The following is a 25,044-nucleotide window of genomic DNA, read 5'->3' as shown; positions in this document are numbered from 1 at the left end:
CAGTATGCAGGATCAGTGCTTACAAAACTCCTCAGTTCCATGTTAAATATCCAGGTGAAAGCCATATTTTTTTAAAACCATAAGCACAATCGAGCCACTCCACCTAGAACCTGCAAGGCAGGTAGCTTTTTGGAGCACAGGTATTGAACTGCCCCTGTGCTAGATTGTCCCTGTGGTTCCCATTTGTCTGGTCCCTCTTCTTACCACCCTCACTTCATGACCAGAACAACCAGGTCTCAGTCCTCCTTAGGGATACTGAATGCTATTGAAATACAAATAAATAATATTAACAGCAAGACTCCTGAAACCCTCTGAAAGGGAAGCAAAGGAAGACTCTGTTCATAACGTTACACCACTATGTACTATCATGCAGTTATCCTAAATCCTTGTTTCATCATGAAACACCAGGTTTTCTGGTATTGGTTGGGTTGTGCTAACAGTCTCTCCTGGATATATTCTAACTAACCCCACTGGAATCAGCTGAATTATTCCACCTTTCCCCAAATATTACAGAAAAGGATCCACCTTTATGCAGCATGTTGGTGCAAGGCAACGCAAACATTATAAGATCATAGTATAGATATATCCTGTACTTCAGGGTTATCATGTTCACATACTGCTGCAGGTAATAAATACATGTTACTGTGATACAACTGCTCAGGGTAAAGCTGGAGATTATTAAAATACATTGAGATTAATTATTTCATTTCTTTTATGACCCTTTTATTACTTTGTCCCAATCTGATATCGGGGAGGGTTCTTAAACAATCCCGAGTGAGATTAAGACACAAACGACATCAGATGCCGTACAACCTTGTAAACTTTATTTTCTATAACTGATAACAGCTATAGGACAGGGAGGCAAAGAAAAGGAAAAGTCATAATCCCTAAGCAAGCAAATGGTAGAGATGCAGCGAGACTAATTCCCACCACCACGAGTCCAGCGATGTCCTGCTGGCTCGGCCTCGGTGCATGTGTTGGTGCTCCAAGCTCCAAGCTCTGCCAAAGTCCCAGCTTCGAGGAAGGATGAGATGACAAGAGTGAATTGTGCTTCCAAAAGAGGAGTACACAGTCCTTTTATAATCCCAGTCCCCACGATCTCTCCAAGGAGTCCACCTATTCCCATAGAGCTCATTGTAACACATGCTGCCCCGTGGTCCCATGCCGGCTTGCACCTCTTCCTTATCCTGATTTAACTTTGGGCAGATGTCATGGCCCCATTGGAGACAATTTGTCTCCTTCAGAGTACTCCTCCACGGCAACAGGATGCCAAGGCCAGGAAATGGTGGTGGTGTGACAGCCATGTTTGAGACAGATAACACAGTCCCTTACACCACCCCATGGCTCAACATTGCTGTCTTCGTGGTGCCGTGAAAGATAACAGTATAGAGAGAAAAAGAGAAAGGCCAGAAATAGCCCGCAATACAATAACAAACAAGATTTCCAGCAAATTTTTAATCAATAACAAATATGAACATCTTCAACTAACAAACATAACCAATAACATCTTTAACAAATATAGCATACTCAAAACTAACTAACTTTATAAAACCAAAACATCTTATAAACCAGTTCTAAGGCTCTGATGAATCAGCAGAAGAACATGACAACAGTTTACATGGTTGACATTCACAGGGACAAAAAAGAAGTATTACAATAACAATTAAGATAATGGCTAACAAGTCAAAGACTGCAAAGTGAATTAAGATTAATCCTAATATTTGTTCCATTTTTCCCACAGTTTTAACAAAATACCACAAGGTGTCTGAGGCCCTGGCAGTCCACGTGGTCTGCTGCTCTGGTCTGCTGGAGTTGGGATCAGCATGCATGGCAGGAAAATAGCTTTCCACACCCCCTTTATCCTAAAGCGCATGTGTCTCTTGGGTCTAGAAACTTCTATCCCAGATTTAAACAAAGGTAAACAAACAACACCGCTATTCATAACAATGTTAACAATATTCTAAATAAACATATAAAAAGGTAACAGTAACACTACTAACCAACAGTTTTTTAACCAAACAAACAAGACATGTCTCAGGCTGGGCCGAGGGATGTGCTCCCGGTCTTTGGGGACAGGGAGGGGGAAAAGGTGGCTGTTATGTGTGGTTTAGGCATAAAAGTGTCTATCCTAAATTTAGACAAAGACAAATAAATAATGTTGAAGGATTGCAGTACACAAGTGTGGAGATTGTTGAGTTAAAAGGTCTATAGCATTAGTAGTTTTATTGGTAATAATTTCTAAGACTGCTCGTAGTCGAATTATGTGGTTCAAATTATAAATCGGTTCTCTTGCCCCTGATATTGGTTCACTGGGATTCCAAGTGGCAGGCCCATAATGCTTAATTATTCTTTCTGGAGGCCATTCATTTTCCCCCCACTTTTGTGTTCCACCTATTTCAAACTCAGCATATCACTTATTGCAGGCAATCCTTTTGTCCCCTAACTTGTCATATAGTCTTATTCCCAAATGAGGACCATCCGCCTCTGGAAGAAGGAAAAATAGAGGTTAGATAATCCCTATATAACAAATCCCTGACCAGTTTGCTGGTAATTGTTTGTAGGCAGCATGTCCACAAATCCAATAATGGCCTTTTCTGGCTTTGGCCCCTTGAGCAAATGGTCCAGCTGCAACCTTTGGGAATTGGAAATAAGTTGTGTTTTCATTTCCCAAAGGGCTGAAAAAGCTGTTTGGGCTATTTTTTTGTCTGGCCGGTACAATACCAGGCACCAGTGTGGTTCTTCCACTTACAAATTTGATGGTAAATGTGGTTTCCAGGCCATCGGACAAATAACGTTTCATTTTTGTATGACCAAAACCCTTTAAACCCTTTTTTCGTCTAGTTTCATCAAGCCACATCCATATGTAAACACCTCTATCTTTGTTAACCAATTTATGTGTGAGTGTCCATTGATACTTGCTTTCCCCCACATTGACCCCTTCCTCCTGGGTGCGATTTCAGCAATATTGACCCATAGTAGGAAATTGAATTGGCCATGTTCCACTATCATCCCAGGTGGTGTTATCAGTCTCACTATAATTGCTTACAATTTGTGCTGGAGTAAGGGGTGTAGGGACCCATGGCCATCTTGATAATCCTAGAGTTCCTTCACAAACCCAACAGTGACTTAGATTAAAGGTTTGGCTTACAGTTTTTGCTAACAAAATGAATTCATTATCCTCAAAGGGATCATATGCGCTGGGGGCAGGTGGGGGAATTTGCTTCCCTTCACTCTTATAGGTAAATCCCCCCCAAAATATAGCAAAAATTGACATACACATCCTAACCAAATTACACTAAAATCTGCATCTGCTTCACTTCTTCTGTGGGTGCATCTGTGTGCCTGCTTTCTCCTGAAAGTGAAACAAAAACCAAATTCGCTTCTTGGATTAGAAAGAGGGAACAATCCATTGAGTGTGAATCTTAAGAGTTTTTCCACAGGCGTCTTTTGCCTTCGAGGTGTATTTATTAAGGGGTGTGTCCAACACCAGTGGCACTTTGCCCATTGTGGGGAGTTTGACCAAGATGAGTTTTCCTGGAAAACGAGATGAACTGCATGGGGGTGGAGATGTGCCAACTGTGAGTTGTCCTCCAGGCCAGGCAGGAGACGACTGATCTCACCATCCTCCTCAAGGATCTGGAGACCTTGTGCAGTGACATCTTCCAGTTCTGCACAAGTTGTTCTATTTTTAAAGTCAGGAGTCCGTCCATCAAGTCCCGGGGAATGCCTCTCTGAAACTCTAGTTGCCACAGTCTTTGTCGAGTTAGGGGCCTTTCTCTCCCAGAATTCTGTTCTTGGGGTGATCCCAAGCCTTGGCCCTTCCTCATGGATGCCTGTCACCCAATAATTTGCTCTGTAGCCTGTCTGACCCTGGTTTCAGTTCTTTGGGATGATCCACCAATGGGGCCATATTTTCTCCCAAAATTAATCAATTCCTGGGCTACCTCTCCCCATGTCCATACTTTCCTCCCTGGCTGTCAATGGTCAGGGGTCACTATCCCCTCCAGAGCGGCCATCATTCTTTCTCCATTGGGGGTGTTTTGAATCTTCCCTTGCAATTGAATGCCCATGGGTTTCTAGGAGTCAGGGAGTCCTCGTATCAGGGGAGTCATCCTCTTCAAGTCCACAAACATCATCATTGGGGAGCCCTGGTTGGGCTTGAGCTCCCTCCCAATCATACATCATCTGGAGACAGGCTGCCTTCTGCACACTTTCCACTAACTGATCCACCGTACATGTTATGGCAAGAGGATCTCCCCTCTCCAAGGAGTTCAGCCCTCCGGCCCAGTACGAAGCTCTCTGAGTCAATGACCATGGGGCTCAGCGGTCGCCAGTAGTTAGAAACACACCTGGACCCCAGTATCCTTCTGCTTTTTTGACAACAAAATCCCATCCCCTCCTGACAAAGACACTCTCCTAACATACTCTGTCTCTGATTTTTTTACAGTCCTTGCAAAATCTTTTCTCAGCTTTGCCAATTCAGTTGCTGTAAATGGGACTTCTTTGGTGATAACATGAGGATGGTTATCGCTATCATCCTTGTACACATACTCTGTTTTAACCAGCGGATACACATGGGGGACTCTTTCTACGGTTTCTTTTGCCTTCTGCAAATCTCCTTGGGGATAAATCTGTCATATCCCCTTCTCCAAAAGCTTCACTTCTGCCTCCGCCAGTGTATCCATCTCTGTCAAAAGTTGTTCCCTCAACTCGTTCTTCAATATTACATTTTGGTTCCTTTCCTCCTCTAGCAATTCTTTGGTTTCTTTCAATTGTTCCTGCAGGGTCTGTATGGCAGTCTGCAGGGAGTCTATTACAGTATCAGTTTGACAAGACTTCTGCTTTCTCTCTTCCACTGCAGCTGCCAGACTCACATTTAACACTGCACAAATTATAGTTTTCCTTTCCCCCTCCTAACCTTAGCTTCCTTCCACAGTACCCTTATCTTATCCACCACACTCTGCGGTTGAAAACAGTGAGTTTTCACCCAGTCTTGTCCCTGGACTGAGGAGCAAGATCGGTGCACCTCCAAAAGATCATATAATTTATCTATTCCTTCAGCCTGTGAGAGCACATCATCAAAAGCATCGTCTGCCTTCTGGGTGGCCATTCTTTTTCCTTTTCCTAATGCAAAGGGGATCGTCATCCTGAGAGGGTCACACCTTAATGTCAGATTTCCCCTGTTCTCTCCCAGGAGGCCATATCTGAATCTAACACAAAAGCAACTCAAAGGGGTTTTAGTCCTGAGAGGACCAGACCTTGGTATGCAAGTTTCTTCTGTTCACTCTCAGGAGGTCACACCTTAATGTAACACAAAGGGGGTTATTTCATCCTGAGAGGTTTGCATCCAACACAGCAAGGTAGCACAGCACTCTTGTCTCTAGGGATCCTGTCCATGATGCCAATTTAAAATGTCTCGATCTGATATCGGGGAGGGTTCTTAAACAATCCCAAGACTGAGATTAAGATACAAACGACGTCAGATGCCGTACAAACTTGTAAACTTTATTTTCTATAATAACTGATAACAGCGTTAGGACAGAGAGGAAAAGAAAAGTCAGAATCCCTAAGCAAGCAAATGGTAGAGATGCAGCGAGACTAATTCCCACCACCACAAGTCCAGCGATGTCCTGCTGGCTCGGTCTCGGTGCACGTGTTGGTGCTCCAAGCTCCAAGCTCTGCCAAAGTCCCAGCTTCGAGGAAGGATGAGATGACAAGAGTGAATAGTGCTCATGAAAGAGGAGTACACAGTCCTTTTATGTCCCAGTCCCCACAATCTCTCTGAAGAGCCCACTCATTCCCACAGAGCTCATTGTAATATGTGCCGCCCATGGTCCTGTGCCAGCCTGCACATCCTCCTTATCCTGATTTAACTTTGGGCAGATGTTGTGGTACTGTTGCATACAATTTGTCTCCTCCATGGCGACAGGATGCCAAGGCCAGGAAATGGTGGTGGTGTGACAGCAATGTTTGAGACAGATAACACAGTCCCTTACATACTTATTTGAAATGTTGAATGTGCTAAAATTAGTTCCAGAATCCCATACTGAAATGGAAAGAGAAAATCTATTACCTTTTCAGGGTTGCCCCTCATTTTCGTCTAATAATTGTTTGTTGAATTTGGCAGAAGATAATAAAAAGTTTCAGGTTTGGGCTTCTTTTTTTCAGAAAAAAAATATTTTATTCTAGGAAATGAAAAATTTTGCTCTAATTCCAAATTGACTTAGAAAAGAAATTTCATACTTTGTTAATAATAAAAGCATACATAACAATAGTAGCCACTCATCTGTTAGTTGTTAAAGAAAAATTGAAAAAGAACAGTGGTATTACTATTTGATCTTTTACAATTCCTAGTTCAGAAGTTTAAAACTGTATGTCTGTGACATCTCCGTGCCACAGACTTTTGCATTTTATCCCGTGTAAAGCAGAAATTCTCACCCAGACCCAATTAAAAATTGCATCTGAGTGCACAAGGTAACATTCACTCAACACCACATTCAACCCCAGCTTGTATCTAAACAGCCCAGGGAACATTGGGATGTCAGCAGCAGATTTCAGAGTGGCAGGAGTTAGGTGACTTTGCTATTCCTTGCTCTCATATGCTTAGAGATCAGTGGCACTTTTGATAATTAGCATTAACAAGACTTAGCATCAGAACATTAATTTTCTTCCTCCTCTTCCCCAAAATGATTCTGCACTTTAGTCTTATACACACATATGTTTTCATGCTGTGGAGTCAGTTTGTGGAGTCCAGGGAACTTTCGCCCCTGCTTAAGGAGGGAGAGAGGAGGAAAGAGCTCAGTTTTGTCATTCTCTGTCACACTGATTTGTCCTTTATTCTGCAAGTATTTCAGCTGGGGCCAACAAACCTGCATGCACAGAGTAGTGCACTAATCAGGTTAAAAAAAGTTGGCAGATTCAGGTCATGCCACAGGTAAAAATATCAATTTATTATTCAGAAATCAAAAAGTAGATACCAGAACATAGGTAAAGACAGGACATATTTGGCAAAACTTTGGATGAAGAGATGGGCCTTGCATACCTCTAAAGGCTAGCAAAGACTGTCAGTCCCGCAGGCTCCATGGTTGGCAGCTCTTCATCATATCTCTCCTCTCAGTGGGAGCACTGAGACAACCAGCAAAACCTGCCAGAAAATCACTACCTGAGGAAGTACCACCCTCCTTGATTTCTGTGATTTAGAAATTATTCCTGTGTTCTTCTCAGCCAAGGGCTCAGCAGATAATTGTTTTATAAAAAGAATTACGAGTATCAGAACTTCAGCAGCTCTGAAACGTCCCTCAGCAAGCAAACAACTAACTCTTCCACCCACTCAGTACACCCCCACATGTGAATTGCAATTAGCATTGCAAATGCCTTTCCCTTTTCAGAACTATTGATTGTGTGGTTAAATAGCAGCAGCTTTAAAATGCTTGGAAATCTGCTCTAACTTCCATTCCCCATTATCTATCTATCTATCTATCTATCTATCTATCTATCTATCTATCAAAATATCAAAAAACCTTCTAATTCTCTACAGCTACTACCATTACACAACCTTCTAGTTATGGGCAATATAAATTATTCGTTACTATACCCATTCACCTGTCAAAACTCTTATTTAATGAGGTCTAAACACTCTTCCCAACATTTACATTAAATGACCCCACTGTACATCCCCCCTGAGCACACCCTGTATCAAAATTTCATGCTTAATTAAAGGTAGAGCATGCGGCCAGTTCATCTTCTATGAGCCTCTTTGGTTTTCCCACTTAACACCTTGCTCTATTTGAACCTGTATATACGGATATATATGGAAGTGTTTGTTATAATGAGGCAGGAAGAGATATGTAGTTGCTCTTCCAAGCAGACATTGCTTGGAAGGGTGAACAGAACACATTATGACTGACAAGAATTCAAAAAAATTGCAATGGCGGGCAGCAAGCAAAATACCACATTGATATCAGGATTCCTAATACACATCATGCAACCTCTGTATAGACTCAGCAACTTATCACACACTGCAAGACTATCAATCAGGAACATCCTATACGTTATCCTTTATGAAGTGCTGTGGCACCATGAAAAGACACACAGCGCAAACTCTGTGTCCAGGAAGGGATGAGTCAAAAAGATTGCAATTCAAACAGCTTCTAAGCAGGAGGATGAGCAGGGTATGGAAAATCAACACATCAAAAGGGCTTTGTCTATCCCAGTCACAGACAAGCTTGAACAAGGCTTCATCTGCATATACACAAACAGCAAAGTGTGCAACAATAAGCTTCCCTAAATTGATTAGCCAGAATGAAGGAAAAGCAGACTTTCCTAGCGAGTGCTTTGAAGCTTCATCTGCATGCAGGGCCATGCTTACACTGCACGGGTATCATAGGAATGAGGTGATGCAGAGCAGGGGCATATGCTCCAGGAGACACCACCTCAGGAGAGCAGAGTGAGCTAATCCTCCACCACAGCTACCAAGGTAGCTTTCCACAGAGTGTTGAGTTACAGCTTGGGGAGCAGATTAGTTTTTGAAATAAGTTTACCATGCTTAATTTGATGCTTTCATAGCAGCAGCTCCATCTCCGTCATCAAGAGCTTTTCTCTTTGCTTTCCTATTTTGATTTTAAGCTTGTCTAGCCACAGTATTTTGACAAATTTAGAGTACATCAGTGTTCAGAATGTAACACATTCAAGTAATGTTGCAGACAAGCTGTATGCAAACTGAGACAAGTCTGGGAATCCATGGGGTCATGGTGAAGTGCTAGGTACAAAGGGAAAAGTTTCATGGGGAGGGATTATTCAGTGGTTTCTGACACAGAGCTTCAAGCTGAGAGAATCCGCTGCTTTGAAAAAGTCTCACATCATCACATATGTCCCTTCTAATAAAAACATCAGGTAACCTTATGTTCCAGATATAAAGTACTCAGCTTGGTTATTGACTGCACCATGGCAAATTCTTCATTAAAGCTGGTTTCTAGCTGTATCTCAGAAACTGAATGTTCATTTAAGTGAAAAGTGACCCTGAAACCATTGCTACTGAGGAATCTGACCTTATGTGGGAAAGTCTGCTCAACTCATCAGATAGATTGCAATAATATATCTGAGAGGTGAAAGATAAAAGCCCAACTACAGTTGGCTTGGCAAAAAGTGTTCTCACAGGAATATATTGTTCCATCAATACTGCCACTCATAGAAATGTATCAGCTTTAGGGATGTTTTCTAAGATTCAGGGGAGTCTGGGGAACAGAGAGAAATTGCCTCTTGAAAATGAGAATTTAAATTATTTCCTGGACTGGACTGGACTAATCGAGCATGGAAGACCCAGGCCAGAAGAGTGTAATCCCCCCAAGAAAACTGCCACACACATAGCTGGTCTGTATGAGGAGAAGGGGAGCTTGAACTTGTGACTCCTGCACACCAATAAACTTTCTTAAATAATTGGGTCTTCTGAGACCATTAGTTTCCTAACTGGTTAGCTATTCCTTCCTTCTTATATCTGCAAACGAGAGGGTAAATTTTCCTCTGATAGGAGATTCAGCCACAGTATTACATCCTAAGGAGAGTGGTTTCAAAGTGCTTGTTTTTCTCTTGAGACTCTCTGAGACAGAGTCTATTTGCTTTAATCTCTATGAGTTCAGGAACTCAATAACCTTTTTATATATGTATATGAAAGTAAGATTGTTCATCAGGCAGGCAGTCCCACACACTAGCAGCTCTAATTTATAATTTTTAATTGGAACAACATTTGACTGCTCTAGTTCCAGTACCTCAAGCTGAGCTATATGCTTCAGATTTCAGTCAAGGTAATTTCCAGATAATGATAATTTTTCTCACTCTGCTTTTACAATGATTTATAGAAAATGCAATGAAAGATTGGGAAAAAAATATCTGTTAGATTTAAACTGTTTCTTTTTTTTTTTTTATAGCAAGCTAGTTACATTAAGTCAGAAAGGATATTAAACTGCCACTCTGTCATCCAAGATCAAACTGGATTAGATTTGTTTGTTTGACAAAAATCAGCCAAAATTAATTCGTATTTCCTTAAATATTGCACACATGCAAATATTCTTAATGCTCGGTGAGCAGGCAGTTTAGTAAACATACAGCATGCTATAAAACCTCAGTAGCATCTGAATGTGAACATCACAGAAAAAGGAGTTCTACACACAGAATAATACACTTGGACTGAAATCACCATTTCCCTGTGCAATTACATAGTTTATTAGAGGTGATTTTTAAGCCAATTAGTAAATTAGATCAGGGTGTTCTGAATTTATTTTCTAGCAATCTGTGAAACATTAAAACCCATGAAATAATAAATCCAGGCATTTGTACTGAAGCAGCTATGGGGCAAGTTGCAACATTTTGGGCTTACTAAGGAGTTTATAGCCAAATCCCAAAGTATGGGATTGACATAAAATGAATCCTTTTAGTGCAGCTGTGTTTATTTTCATACAGAGTGAGCTTAGTTCAGATCATGAATGTGAAGGCAGATCTTGCAATTGCTGCCACTTAAGTGTGCCTTGTTTCATATGATGGAAAGGTCTTGGGAAGATTCTTTTCAAATTAATCAGATTCTTTTCAAATTAACCAAACTGGAAGATGGGATTGAGGAACACATGTACTGCCTTCCAGCTCCTACGACCATTTTGTTCTTTGCTCCAGACCAGAGCTAATTTGAGTAAAGCTCACCTGAAAAGGGGAAAAATTGCCCATATCAAATCCTCAGCACCAGCTGGATCTCTTCCTATGGCACTGAACTTCTTGCATGTGTAGGTATAGCCTCCAGGGACCTACAGCAAGCACCAAAAATTCCTTTCCCCTCTTCAACAGAAAATAAAATCAAAACAACAACTGTGGGTTTCCCAGGCAAGTGCTTTTGGGTCACTGACATACAAGTGAGATCAGGTTTAACCTGATCTTTTCCAAATAGAAAATTATCTAAAACTATCCTACAAAAACACCAATGACATTTCAAATCAGTCTGGGGTATGTCATTAAGGGAACATTGCCTATGTACTAGCATATTTCCTGGCTTACATCAACCCCCCAGAAATAGATATCTATCTTTTGTCTTTATTTTAGACCATAAGGTCTCTGGCTTAGGGGACACATCACTGTGATAGGAGAAGAATGGAAATCCCCATCCTGTTTATGACTTGTATTTGCTACTGCTAATCAATTCAGCAGCAGCATCTCCCTCTGTATTTACTTCGTGAAAGCCAAGTGTGCTGGTCCACACATTTGGCAATTAGGGATTTTCATCTCTAGTTAAGTTATGCACTGTTACTGAAGTGCCTTACAAGGACAGTCAGCCTTAATAATACATAACGTCCTACAATACATAATGGCATTACTTCAATGTCAAGTATCTAGAGTTGTTAAAATATTTAATTTTAAATTTTAAATCAAACCATAAAAAGTTGAACTGCATATTTTAAGTCAAGTATAACATCTGCTTCTATGACCTTAGACTTACCTATATAATTTGGTGATTTTATTTATTTTGCTTGTGGATAATGACAGGAGTTACAGCTAGTTTTCATGCAGTCAGGCACTGATTAGTGCTCCCAAGGACAGAGTTTGGGTGAATGTCACCCCTAACTCAGTACCCCCTCAGGGAAGCCTAGTTGTTAATGCAGTCTCAGACAAATGACAGTAGTATGTAGCACATACAAATTACATAAATAGGTAATTGTGCAAGTCTTGCATAGCAAATGACAATTGCATTAAATATGTCATCCACAACAGAAAAAAATATTAATACCAAGCCTTGTGGAAAAGGGTTTCCTGCCTTTATAAGAACTAAATTTGGATGACTAATCAAACACCAAAGCAGACATTATCTGATTCTGTTTATTATCTAAGCAGGCAATAATTGCTCCTGTGTCTGCCAAGGAACCTCATAATTTCCAAAGTAGCAGGTGGAAGCCAGTGATATGCTGGGAACGATTAGGCGATCCATAAACTGGATAAGAAAGTCTTTGATTCTGAATGGAAACAGAAGGAGAGCCTGGCACGTCAGGGTCAGAAGGCTTCTGCCAGCCAGGACTTGGAGGACATGCTGCGTAGACCATATTTGAGTCCTTGCCCACGCATAGTAGATCCACTTTTACACCCTGCCAACAGAAGGAGTTCCACAGGGTCTCCTGGATTTGATACAAGTATAAACCCATTCTTGGTTTTCCTTGTTTACATGGCCTACATTTTCATACAGCTCTGTGACTACGTTACTTGACTTTGACGTTGCATCTGTATGCTTCACTTTCCTTTTATTTGTGTCATGCCATTTCTACTGGCATAGCAAGCTTTAAGAGGACAACACTGGAGTGCTCTAACAAAGCTTACCATTGCAATACAATCCTTCAGGGTATCTGTAAAACATCAGGGTGCACTCCATTTTAATGCAAGGGCCATCTTGGGAGCTCATAATATAAGAACCTCTGTGGAAGAGGCATCTTTCACTAGCCAGCAGCATAGGACTTACCCTGAGAAGCTGTAGGAAAGTGGGAAGCAAATGGTATGCTTGAACATTGAAGGTCCTGCAGGAGTTCTTAAGAAGAGCAAAGCTGAGGCAGGACTTCTTCCTGTCTGTCATTTAACTTAAACCATAGCTATTCCCTGACAACACAAGACCAATTTGCAATTCTTTGGAGATTCAGTGTACATTTGCTTTGTTTACTTTCTCTTTATTTCGAGAATATAAATGAGGGTAGAAAAAAGACAACATTTTCAGAAGTCTTGTTCCCGAGGCAAAGAGCAAGCGACTGGAATAGACAAGCCTTTCCTTGGTGAAGGACAGTGTGGTGTTACAGAACCACAAACAGAGAAGCACTATATAAAATAAACTAAACAGAGCCTCATGAGCCAGTCAGGTGTATAAACACATAGAAATCTGCTTACACCGAAGCAGCGATGGCATTGAGAAACTTCTCAGAGAACTTGGAATACAGCTAATATGTTACTGCTAAAAGGCGGGTACAGAGTTCAGACTGGGACAACTCACTGCACTTTTGGTTTTCCAATGGAGAACCTGCTGGTGTCAAAGCAGGAGTTATTCCAAGTCTAGAGATGCAGAAGCAGGGAGCAGAAGTTGCTTGAGAGGTAAGTGGAATTACCAAAGAACATTAGGACTGGTTGGGAGCTAAGTAGCTGTGAGGCAGCTGAATGGTCATATCCCATGAGAATTGGTCATGCTCCTCTTACAGAGAAGACTCATATACTGAGGAATAACTAAACCTTTTTTAAAAGAGTGCAAAATTCTCACAAGGTAATAGAAGGTCCTGAGAAGTACACTGTCTACAGCAAGAGTGGAAAGTGTAGACCTCTTTAGCACTCACTATACTACAAGAGAATGTGATATAATCTGTGTGAAGAATCTTTGCAGGGAATATTTTACATCTTTTGAGAGACACAATCACAAAACCACTAGAACTTCTAGAAGAACAATGACAGGTTCATGGAAATACCTGTTAAATGTGCTAGCTTTGCTAAGTGGATAAAGAGTAAGGAGAGCATGGTTTACACAGAGACCCTAACAGGCTCAAAGCCAGATTTCAGCAGTAGGGAAAAAAAAATGAGATCTCAGTGGGGGTCCAGAAGAAAAGGCAAGAGAAAATGTGCCTGTTGAGGTCAGGATTTAGGACTCATTCACACAGCACAAGAAGAAACTAAGAATATCAAGATCTGTACAGCTAAACTCCAAAACTCCAACATTCAGCACTTTCTGCTATTCTGAAGCTGAAACTTTCCCAACAGATGCTGCAAATCCTGCCAATTTTTGTAGTGGTTTTGTGAGGTGGGCAGATGTGCCCATTATAAAACCATTGGCTTGTACATAGCATTTTGGTACAGATTAGTTACTACCAGCACGTCTATTCCCAAGTTTCTATTGCCACTTATTTTCTTTCTTGTAGTTGATGAAGCACAAACACAGTGACCCAGCAATTAAACTGCCATTGACAAAGCCTGGAATTGAAGCACATCTTTCCAATAAGGGCATCTGTGCTTGCCTTCGCATTATAGCTAGATCCTTCACTGTTCCTTTTTTAGTGGCTTCACAGACACCTCAGGGCTTATTTCAAAGCCAAACTGCTCTTTAGTTCCCTTCGAGCAAGCACTTCTGCAGAGAAATTTCCTCTGTCCTACAGTTAAAAAGCTCCATAGGACAGTCTTAGTGCCCTTGTGTGGTAAGCCCCAACTGATCAAGGGGTACATGTCTTTAAACATGTACACCTATCTGGGAACTATGGGGAGACTATATCTGCACAAATAATACATGCTCACAGCACCAGACATGTCCATCAGACAGTAGCAAGAGCAGGCTGCAGGGTGAGGGTAGGAAGCATTGAGGCAGTGGGGCAGGATGGGGCAGGGACCTCGTCCCACAACCCCAACCCACCGCAGCCAGAGGTGGCAAGAAGAGCTGGGCCAGGAAGGGTGGCCAGGGCCTCCTGCAGCCCTGGGACAGTAAGGCATAGCCATGGGGATGGGATGGCTGCAGAGAGGGAGGCAAGAACAGGATCAGCTGGGGTGATGGGCAGGTGTGGACATGGCCACAGTGACCATGTAGGGATCCAGTGTCAGGGCCAGAGATGCAGTGCAGCTCATGAGCTACGGGGTGGTCTCCAGAGGAGGCTTCTCACAGCTCTCCTCACAACTGGGCTGTTTCCTCAGCTGTGGATGACCCCTGGTTGCACATGAGCACCACATCAGAGCTTGATGGCCTTGAACACAGGCAGAAAAACACCAGGGGAGGGAGGAAGAGGCTGCAGCAACACCTGGTGGGCTCAGGGCCCGGACACACACAGTCCACTAAGTAGTTTTACTTATAACTGAGTACAGTGGGACCCAGCTGGTCATGGCTTTTAGACATTAAGACAGGATAAACGTTAAAAACCAACCATGATACACTTTTAAACTGCATGCATATCTTCTGTAATTAACAAAGAATGGGTGGCTCCAAAGCGCACATAGCTTCCTACAAGTATTTATATAAGGTCAGGTGTTAAGTGCACTGTCTAGCACTGCCAGTACGGAACAACAAAGCTCAGAGAATTGTATATCCTTTGAAGCTCCCTCTTTGCTTAGTAGATCTGTTGTCTATGTCCTTAATCTGACAGTTCCCGTTTTAAACAACTGCAAAAAGGGAAGGGAGCTTCTGAGACAGCAGCAATCCACTTCGAAGCAAAAGACAGCGTTTTAAAAATCTGCGTGTATTTTTCAATGTAATCAAACACAGAATAATTAGATACACAGTTAAACTACCCAAGAAATTCCAGGAAACGGGATATGAAAAAGAAAAAATGAGAAAATCCCAAATTCAGTTATGCTGATACGATTTTTGATATCTTTGTCTGGTATTGAGGCACATCTGTCTGAGCAAATGCAGAGGAAGCCAAACTCCATCTGTCTGCATTCAGCTGCCTTCATATCAGCCACAGGTTGTCCAAAAGCCACAATCTTGCATAGCAGGTAGGGCTGCACATCAGTTTGCATATTGGAGCTGAGTACATTGGTTTGTCACCAAGCAAATGTGGTGAACCAGCCTCTTGGCCATCTCTGCATCATGTACCATCAGCCCTGACCACACCTGAGAAGATCTGCCCAGTCTTGCTCTCCCCCAATGAAATTAATCCATGTAGAAATCCACCACAAATCTTTACCTTTCTTAGCTTCTCAAGCTATGATTTGATGATCTATTCCCCTTGTACTGACCTTCCGCTTTTGAGCGAATTTTGCCTCTGCTGCTATACAGGAAAAGTCTTTTCCATCTGTAACAGGTTTTCATTAATCCTTTTTACCACAGTGTCCTTTCAAAATCACAGGCCCCAGCATATCTCCAGTTAACACCTGGTGACAGCTGTTTTAAAATCTTGGGATGCAAGAACTGACTGACCAACGAGGACAAAGATACTAGCATTACAGCACAAATAAAGGTGGCAGGTCAGGTCAGAAATGAATGAGGACAGCATTCCTCAGGCTACATAGGGAAGGAAAGGACAGGGTACACAGGCATGGTGAAATTGAGGGGCAGATGGGGAATAAGTGATTGGAAGACAGGGAGAAAGGATGGATGATCCTGAAGTTCATAAAACCTTACTTATTTCTTGAGGCTTAGCAGTATTCAGCCAGAAGCAGTAGCTCATTTTATTTGAAAAGGCTCTATCTCAGCATTACAGAAATAGACTGGTCTCTGACTGGCATTACATTAATCAGCCTCATTATCACTATTGTAAGAAAATTCATCTCTATAGTTATATAGTGTATGGCTATAGACATGTAGAATATGGCTTCAGCAGAGTGTGATCAGGGACTACTAAAACAGATCATTTTCTAACAGCAGAGGAGTTAGTCCCATATTTATCCATTCTGCTTAGCTCTGTGAACTGCTCCTCAGAAAACCTGCCTTTGCCACATCCTGACACAATAGATGTATCACAAGATCTGCTTGTTGGTGACACAGCATTGCACATAATACCAGGTGCAGAACAAGAGATGATATCAAGCAGTTGCTGAGTTATCTTTGCTTGCTCAAAGTCTGTAAAGGAACAATGATGAAGCTAATTAATTGGAGGTAATTAATTGCAAGTATCTGAACAAAGAAAAAATGTACAAAATGAAACAGATTTACTTTGGTTGTGGTCATATCTTTTTCTACCTTGTCTTGAGAATTCAGATTGAGTTACACATTTGACATCAAGGGACAGATTAAATTTGGTGTGAAGACATTTACCTTTAGGCATTCACATTTAAATGTCTAAACTCTATTTTTAGTTATTGCTAAGATGCTCCTTAGGAAGAGTTCATCTGGACACCTGCCTAGGATTCAGATGCCTAAACATAGGCACCTCATGTTGCTTGGGTGCCACAGAGCCTGCAGTCTGGCCCCTCACTCACGCTCCAGGGAGCGCAGAATGCCTCCCTGCCCCTTCTGACACTGGCCAGCCCCAAGCAGACATCTGGAGGATCTTTGGGCACCTCAGAGGGCCCTCAGAGCTATCTGTGGGCAACTGATGACTGTCCTTAATGGCTTTGCAAAGGCCCTGGCCCTTAGGCTGCGTTGACTGTATCTCCATTGTCAGGAAGGAGAGTTTCGACTCACATGTGCTTGACCACACATAGACACTGAAGTTCAGGTGTCTTAATCCCACCTTTGGGAGAGGCCTGGTTATGAAACATGGGGTACACAGGCAGTGTATATTTATTTTATATTACATCTCATTTTTAATCTCTAATCTTTTACCAATTTTCATATGATAACAACCAATTTCCACTACTGTTCCTCAGTAACACAATTTTAAAATTATCTATTTATTAAATTATTACTTCAGCATTTAATTGCTACAGTTACACTCTGACACCTCCTTACATTTTTTTGTTCTAAACAGTTACTGAATAAACTACATTTTTAAAAAAGAAATGGAAAAATCAAATGCAGAAATTATTTTGACCATCTAAAATAACTTGGTGTATCTGTTTCCATGAATATATAGCATGGTTTTGTGTTTAAATGTGCATACAAATAATGCTCTGGAAGGTAGATGCCCCTTGTCAGCTGAAGTTCCAGTTATGTAAATGAGATAATTTACTGGATCTTTATCAAACCCACGAACTTTGTCTTTGATTTAAAAAAAAAAAAAAAAAAATCTGTCTTTGCACACAATTTATTTGTATTTATGAGAACATTTGGTCTATAAAAGAGCTCTCCATATGTGTCTCCATTAAGGTTTGGGTTCAGATCTGGAATGTGTTTATGAAGCCAAATCTCCCAGTTTTTCCCAGTTACCATGCCTTGCTTTGCACTGGGTATGAGTCCTGGGGTACATGGATTGGATTCCCTTCAGGTGAAATAAAACTAGAAGATGAGCTTCAGGAGTCAGGCAGGCTGAGAGAGTTGGGGTTATTCAGCCTGGAGAAAAGAAGGCTCCGGGGAGACCTTATAGCTGCCTTCCTGTACTTAAAGGGGGCCTACGGGAAAGATGGGGAGCAACTCTCTATCAGGGAGTGTAGGGATAGGATGGGGGGTAACAGTTTTAAACTGAAAGAGACCAGATTTAGACTAGATATAAGGAAGAAATTCTTTACAGTGAGGGTGTTGAGGCACTGGCACAGGTTGCCCAGAGAAGCTGTGGCTGCCCCCTCCCTGGCAGTGTTCAAGGCCAGGTTGGACGGGGCTTTGAGCAACCTGGTCTGGTGAAAGATGCCCCTGTCTTTAAGGTCCCTTCCAAGCCAAATAATCCTGCAATTCTATGATTCTATGAATATGCCCACTGCTCTCCAACTCCTAATATGCCTTCAGTTCCTGGGATGAGAGTAGAGCTAGTCTAAAGTTAAATTAGTCTGGAATCAGGTACCGTGTGTACAGGAGATCCTCAGCACCAAATGTATCTCTCCACAGATCCAGTCCTGTTGAGCTGCAGTATTTATTAAAGTAGATGCAGGCTCAGAGAACTAGAACTTTAGATCCTTAAAGCAGCAGAAACTTCTTCATGTTTCGGTAGCATCCAACAATGCAAACAAATTTGCCCAAAACAGAGTATCTACAAAGACTGCCTGTCTGAAATACTTCCATAGCATCTTTTAATATGAGGCCATCCTTCATGAACAGTTTATGTCAAAATACATGATAAGTTTGAAAGTGCTCTTAGTCCTATTTTTCAGTTACAAAATTAAACTGTGCCTGAGGATGTCTTCCCAATCCTCCCCCAAAGCAGACACATGGGTCCCACACAACAAACTGCTGTCCAAACCACAGGATTATTTTTCTTGATTAGTTGTATATGTAAAAAATTACCCCCTTTATTTCTTTTTCTTTTTTTTTAAAATACTGTGTAAAGGACCATATATGATGCTTACTAACTGGTAGGGACAGGACAAATCATTATGGTGAGCAGGATATATGATGATTTCTATTATGGAATTTCAGCTACTTCTTCAACATATCTTATCCTAGACCCTGTCAGAGACAAGATACTCAACAGGATGAATCGCTGCTCTGATCCAGTATGACAATTCCTGGCAATCAAAAGAAATGTTTTTATGGCAGCAATGCTAGTAGTTTTAAAAATGCTCCCAAATGAGCTCTTAGTTTCTGAATCCTAGATCTTAGTGGAATCTGTGTTATGGTCCATGGCTGAATGCATGCTGACTTCCCAGTCTTGATCTTTTGTTGATGTATTCTGATTTCAGTTCTATTCCAGGTTTCCTTCAACACATCTTAATTTCCATTTCTTTATTTCATTGTGTGTGCACTATGTATCCTCACATGAACCAATCTATGTGATTCTGAATTATCACATTTCTTCTTCAAGTAATATGGTCACATTCAGTGCTGACACATGCTGCATTCTTTTCAGAGGATTAATTTGATCTCCAGATGGGACATCTCTTTATCACTGATATTTGACATTCATTTTTCTTCTGGATTCTCCTTTACTACTTACAAGTCTAAAGATGTAGACATGCACACGCAAATATGTATATATGTATATATGTGTGTGTGCATGTACACTTATATACACATACACACACCCTTTTTTCCTACACATTGATCTATGGACATCTGCAAAAGATTGCTTTGCTATATATCTATCCAGGTAGGCCTCCGTCTCTTCTCTGAAAACTGTCTACCTCCTATCTACATGATTTTTTTTTCAACTTTCACATCTCTATACCAAATTATTTTCTCATCTGAGGTTTATCATTCTTCTGACTGTCCATGGACATCACTAATCATGATGGCTTTACCTCTTGATCTACACTCTTATTGTATGTTTCAGAATCAGTAGACTAATACTGTATATATGATGGGGGATTACAAAATTAGCATTTAGAGAACCATTTAACTGTTAGCTGTTTTAACAGCTGTGGTGAAACAACGAACTACAAATGTAGCAAGCAGTGAGCCCTGCCAAAGTAGCAAGAATCTTCAGAACAAAATACAGGTTTATCCAAGTGTTACTGTACATGAAATCAGCAGCATGCACTGTAGAGAATCAAGCAAACAAACATCTAGATGAATACATTGTATGAATCATGAAATATTAAAGAATAAATAATGCATAGCATCTTGATAGCTTTTTTGGCAGAACTGTGAACTATGTGGCTGATGGAACAGGATGTAAATACAAGACTTGGATTTTAAAAAGGCATTTGAAACATGTTGAGATATTCTTGCTTTCATTGGTTTGCACATACTCAGGGTACCATGCTTTATCTACCTACCTGTAATATCACACTAAGTCACCTAATATGATATTTCTACTACCCTTCCCTTTGACACTGTCTTCACATTTGGGAAAATGAGGGGTATGTGTGTTAGTTTTATAAAGAATAATATCTTTGCTCAGGGATGGGACAGCAATCTCTAAAAACTGACCTGAGAGACCTCCACTATTTACAGTCTCACTTTCAAGGCTGAAGAACCCAGTGTTCAAGCATCAGCAAGTGCTTGAAAAAACTGTTAATTAACTTCAGTTCCAAAGAAGGAACATAGCAGGAAAACCTGTTGAGAAACCACATAGCCTGTCTTTTTGACCAAGGCCCTGGAGAAAGACTTGGAAAATTGAAAAAGAGCAGCAAACTGAGCCAAAATCTGCTGTTTGTAATGTGGGGATCATTATGAGACTTGACCTCATAAAACCTAGACAATAATCAATTTCTTAGTTCGTGGGAGAAACCCACTGAGGAGAAAAACAAATACCTAAGGCAATGCACTATGGACCCTGGTGATACTGCCTAGAAACATTGAAGAAGACACATATTGGAAAAATCATATATTGCAGCACAGATATTCTGTGGGAGAAAGAAAATAGAAAGGTAGAAATGCTGAAAAAGGTCTAAGGAGTATACGCAGGAAGAAGGATCAGAACTGGGATTGTGGTATTCAATAACAAACAAACAAAAAAATAAACCAAAACTAGCAGCCAGTGCATTTTGCAGCTCTGTTATTAAATGCTCCATGGTGTGCAGTCTGTAAAATAGAGTTAGGGAGCAGGGAGGCACCAGGACCACCAGTGGTCCCATGAGCCTACCAAGGTGACCCGGGAGATGGAAAGAGTTGGGTGGTCCTTCCTGATAACATATTCCTGAAAGCACACCCCGAATACCCCCCTTTGGCTACCTTCATGCCAGGATGAATTGGAAGGAGTTCAGACAAAAGCAAGACAAATGAAAAAGAGATGGAGGGAATGACTTCAAAGGAAAGATTAAATGAGCTAAAATATGCATAGCATGGCTAAGGAACAACTGTAGGTCAGGAGACAGGGAGCAAGAGTAACTGCTAGCCATTCTTAGAGGTGTAAACTAACAGGTCTCTCGTTGACAGTAAATGGAAAGAAGGAAGAATTTTAGAATCATTGCTTCTAAAGCAATATTATTTTGCTTTGATTTTTGCTTGGTACATGGTAGCTTTACTATATCATTGTGGTCTGCCAGAAGCAGGAAAGAGACAAGCCCTGAAAAAGCACCCTGTCCCTTACCAGTGCATTTTGAATTCTGTTTTATAATTCATTTGATTGCCTCCTCTCCCTTCTTACTGCTCTAGGCCAGGCTCATCATTACACAGGGCTAAGGAACCAGTTCTCTCTGAAACCAAGAACATTTCAACAGAGCATGTTCAAAATAATTTATGAACATTTTCAGTATTGCTACTGGATTGCTACTTCTTCTTTGCCTTGGTATTGCAGGACCAAACAGCCTTGGAATTCCTTGGACTCATCATTTCAGTGAAATAAAATAATAACTTTTGAGCATGAGAATTCCTCCTCCCATCTGGTTTGGTGGGTTTGTTGTTGTTTTTTTTTTTTTTTCTGTTGTGTCTTCAGGTGACATGCAGAGAGATCTGAGAAACACAAAAGCTTCACCTCTCAGGAGGAATATGCCTTGTCCTGGCATCATTTCCCTGTTTAGGTAGATTGCAGCTAATCAGGGAGGGAAGAGACTCCAACTGTGCTCTCCAGCAGCACAGAATTTGTGCCTAGGACAGTTGTCTTTCCATATTATTCTCCCTATCTTCAAATGCTAATTTTTCGACAGCCACCTCTCTACGTTTTCTTTCTGTGAGATTCTTTGTTGATTACTAATGATGCCAAGATTTTTCCCAGTAAGCATTTTTTTCTAGTAAATCTTTTGAGGATTTTCTTTCTTCCTGCTTACCCTATATTTGCTGGTGTAATTTATATAACTCCTGCTGTGTTATCTTTAACATCAGAGTATCTACCTAGACTGCCTTTAATCATACATGTGAATGCTTAGCACTGGGGAAACTTTTCTTGGAGCATGAAAGACTGATATTCTTTCAAGCAATAACATTAACCCATATTGTTATGAAAGAGTAGTTTTCCTAACAAATGTTTTAAAATTATGAGTTAAGAGCATCTCATCCATTATGCTCAGTAGTCATTTGACCAAGAACTGGAAAAATGAACAAAATATCACTGAATTACAGAAGTTACAGCTGTGCAAGACTCATATACTGGGAGCTTCTTCGACTGCTCTACGCTCTACTCTTTTCGTTATGGAAGAGCTCCCTACGCTACAATTTGCTTTCTTTTTCAGGTCATAAATTCATTTCCATTCACAATGAAAAAAGGAGTAACACAAACCAGGACGTGAAAAACTACATCTTAAACCAAATTAAGCCTGTGGAACCTATGACAGGCTGAAAATTTTTATACTGAACAGCTTTCACTAGAGTTAGCAGCTTGAGTGGTATGAGAAAATTCATGGGAATGTGTTGCTTTTGATCAAACTTCCCCATATAAAATTGGTTTTGAGTAAGCTATTATCAGAGTGGAATGTTGCATTTTGCATTTTGGCACAGTAAAGTATTCTGGTTTTCTTTTTTTGTATAGAAACCTCCGTGTGGTATGTATTTATGCTTCTATGCAATATCATGCATATATAATAACCAAAATTACAATTCACATCACAATTTTTTATATTTTCAAAACCAGAGAATTCAAAGATATTGAAGATGTAGTGATTAGAAACTGCATGGGAATTTCTGATTTTTTAATTGTATTTAGAAGTGAAAATAGATGGAGTTCTTTTTCTCTGCAGGATCTGGTAAAATTATTATTATTATTTTTCCTTCTTGTTGCTTTCCTGGTGAGCAAGCAATCAAATTTTAAAAGGATAATCTTTTTCCAATCTTTGGCTACAGCTAACAATACTACTCACAGACAGAAGTTTGAAAAGTTACAGTATAATTGAGGTAGCATGAAGAGAATCAAGACGGCAACATGGATATGCAGATATTAATATAAACTGCTCCTCACATTCCACAGAAATTTACATTCTTTCCTAGTATGTCATTTCCTTATAGAAAAATACTTCTACCTTCACAGAAGAGTCCTCTCTTGGATGCACAAATGACAGCTTTCACATCCTGAAAGACAGTCTGTCGTCTTCCCTGCTGTCATCGTCTGGACATTTGGAGGAGAAAAAGACAAATGCCCCCGTATTTGTTTTTTGTACAGAGAGCAGCCTGCCAACAGCAGCCTCAACATGCAGCTGTTTCTACAGACATAGTACATATTTTTACATCAACTCAGAACCAAAGGCATAAATAAACCTTTTAGCTTCCTTATAACATGTAAACATGGTCAAATCAGTTTTGCATTAGATTACTGATTCTCATTTATTTTACTGCCTGAAATAATTTGAAAGTGGCTCAGAGCAGAACATTTCCTTGGTTTTAATTTATTTAATTGTTTGAATAAGCAGACATAAAAAGAAAAGGGCAAATGAGTTTGTTCTCTGAAGGGATGAATGCACTACTAGCTTTCCGATGGGGCACTCTATTTTCTCTCTGCATCATCCACATTTGTGCAATTACAGAATTGCAGAATAAAGTTAAAAGTTTAGAAACCACCTTATTTGGGCTCACAATTAAGCTTTCAGGTGCCCTTAATTAACACAACCATTTGCCAAATCTGACCATGCACTTGTGAGATGAAACAGTTTCAAAATGCCTGGTTTGCCTGTGAGGCACCCAGAGCAGTCACATCTGTGATATCCCACTCTCAAAACTAACACAGCGAGAGTTTCTTCTGCTTGTTCAAATAGTCTCTGCATTCAGCATGGGCACCGGTGTGTAATGGAGAAGGGACAGAGGGATATGAAAAAAGGAGTAAAGACAAAGCAGAAAAATAATTAGTGTGTGGTGGGGTTTCTCCCTCAGAATCTCCACTGGATTCCTCCCCGAAGATTACATAGCCAGCCAGAAAGTTGAGCGCTACTTCTCTGTGTCTCCAGCTGTATTCATACGGCACACAGATACTGCAGTCATGCTTGGCTATTTGCTACCTAGACACGTCAGAGGAGATCCTATAGGATCTCCTTCCTGACAGCTGCTTTTTGGAGACGGAGCTAGTCTTAATAAGAGAAGCCAGCAGACGCAGTAGTTGTTCAGCACATCTGAAATGAGGCCACTTGCATTTAAGAGCTTATAAATGGATTTAGTTCCTAATTCCAGGACTGGGGAAAATTTTGAGGAAAAAGTATCTAGCTGATCATAGGATTTTCATTTTTAACCTCTCCCTAGATGTGCGGTTCTTTAATTATCAGTGCTGTGTATACACCCTATAATCTATGTATAAATCAGTGAAATGGTCTTCCTATATTTAAATTCAGTATTCCCTGATCAATGTATGTACATAGATCTGCATGAAAAAAGCTACCCCACGTGCTAGTACAGCCTCATATATTTCCCTGTTCTTTTATTCAGCAGCATTGGATTTTTATTTTTTATGCAGTCATACTCCTTTGACAGTATGTAGCTGTCATGGTTCCGTCTCACAGGTTTCTATACATCAGAGACCAGCTTTAAAACTGTTTTGACAGGTTAAAAGCTGGGATTTTTCCAAGGACAGGATGGAAAGAAGCAGGAATGTGAGAAGTGAAAAAGAATATTCCTTGACACCCCCTAATCTCCTCAGTGCAGATGGCACTGTCTTTTTCAAGTAGTTTCTGTGCACAACAATCATTGCGAAAGAGTGAAAGCCTGAGAGCTGGAAATAGTCTTCTTGGGAGATACATACA

General features: G+C 40.7%; 1 pseudogene; it reads right to left on the bottom strand.

The window, feature by feature from the left end:
• Nucleotides 1–3,467: 3,467 nt before the first annotated feature.
• LOC141958226 (uncharacterized) lies at nucleotides 3,468–5,146 on the bottom strand (annotated as a pseudogene).
• Nucleotides 5,147–25,044: the final 19,898 nt, after the last annotated feature.

Source organism: Athene noctua, chromosome 1, assembly GCF_965140245.1.
Source record: "Athene noctua chromosome 1, bAthNoc1.hap1.1, whole genome shotgun sequence".
NCBI lineage: Eukaryota > Metazoa > Chordata > Aves > Strigiformes > Strigidae > Athene > Athene noctua.
Note: the sequence above shows the minus strand (reverse complement) of the source record. Positions and strands in the feature narration are given on the sequence as shown.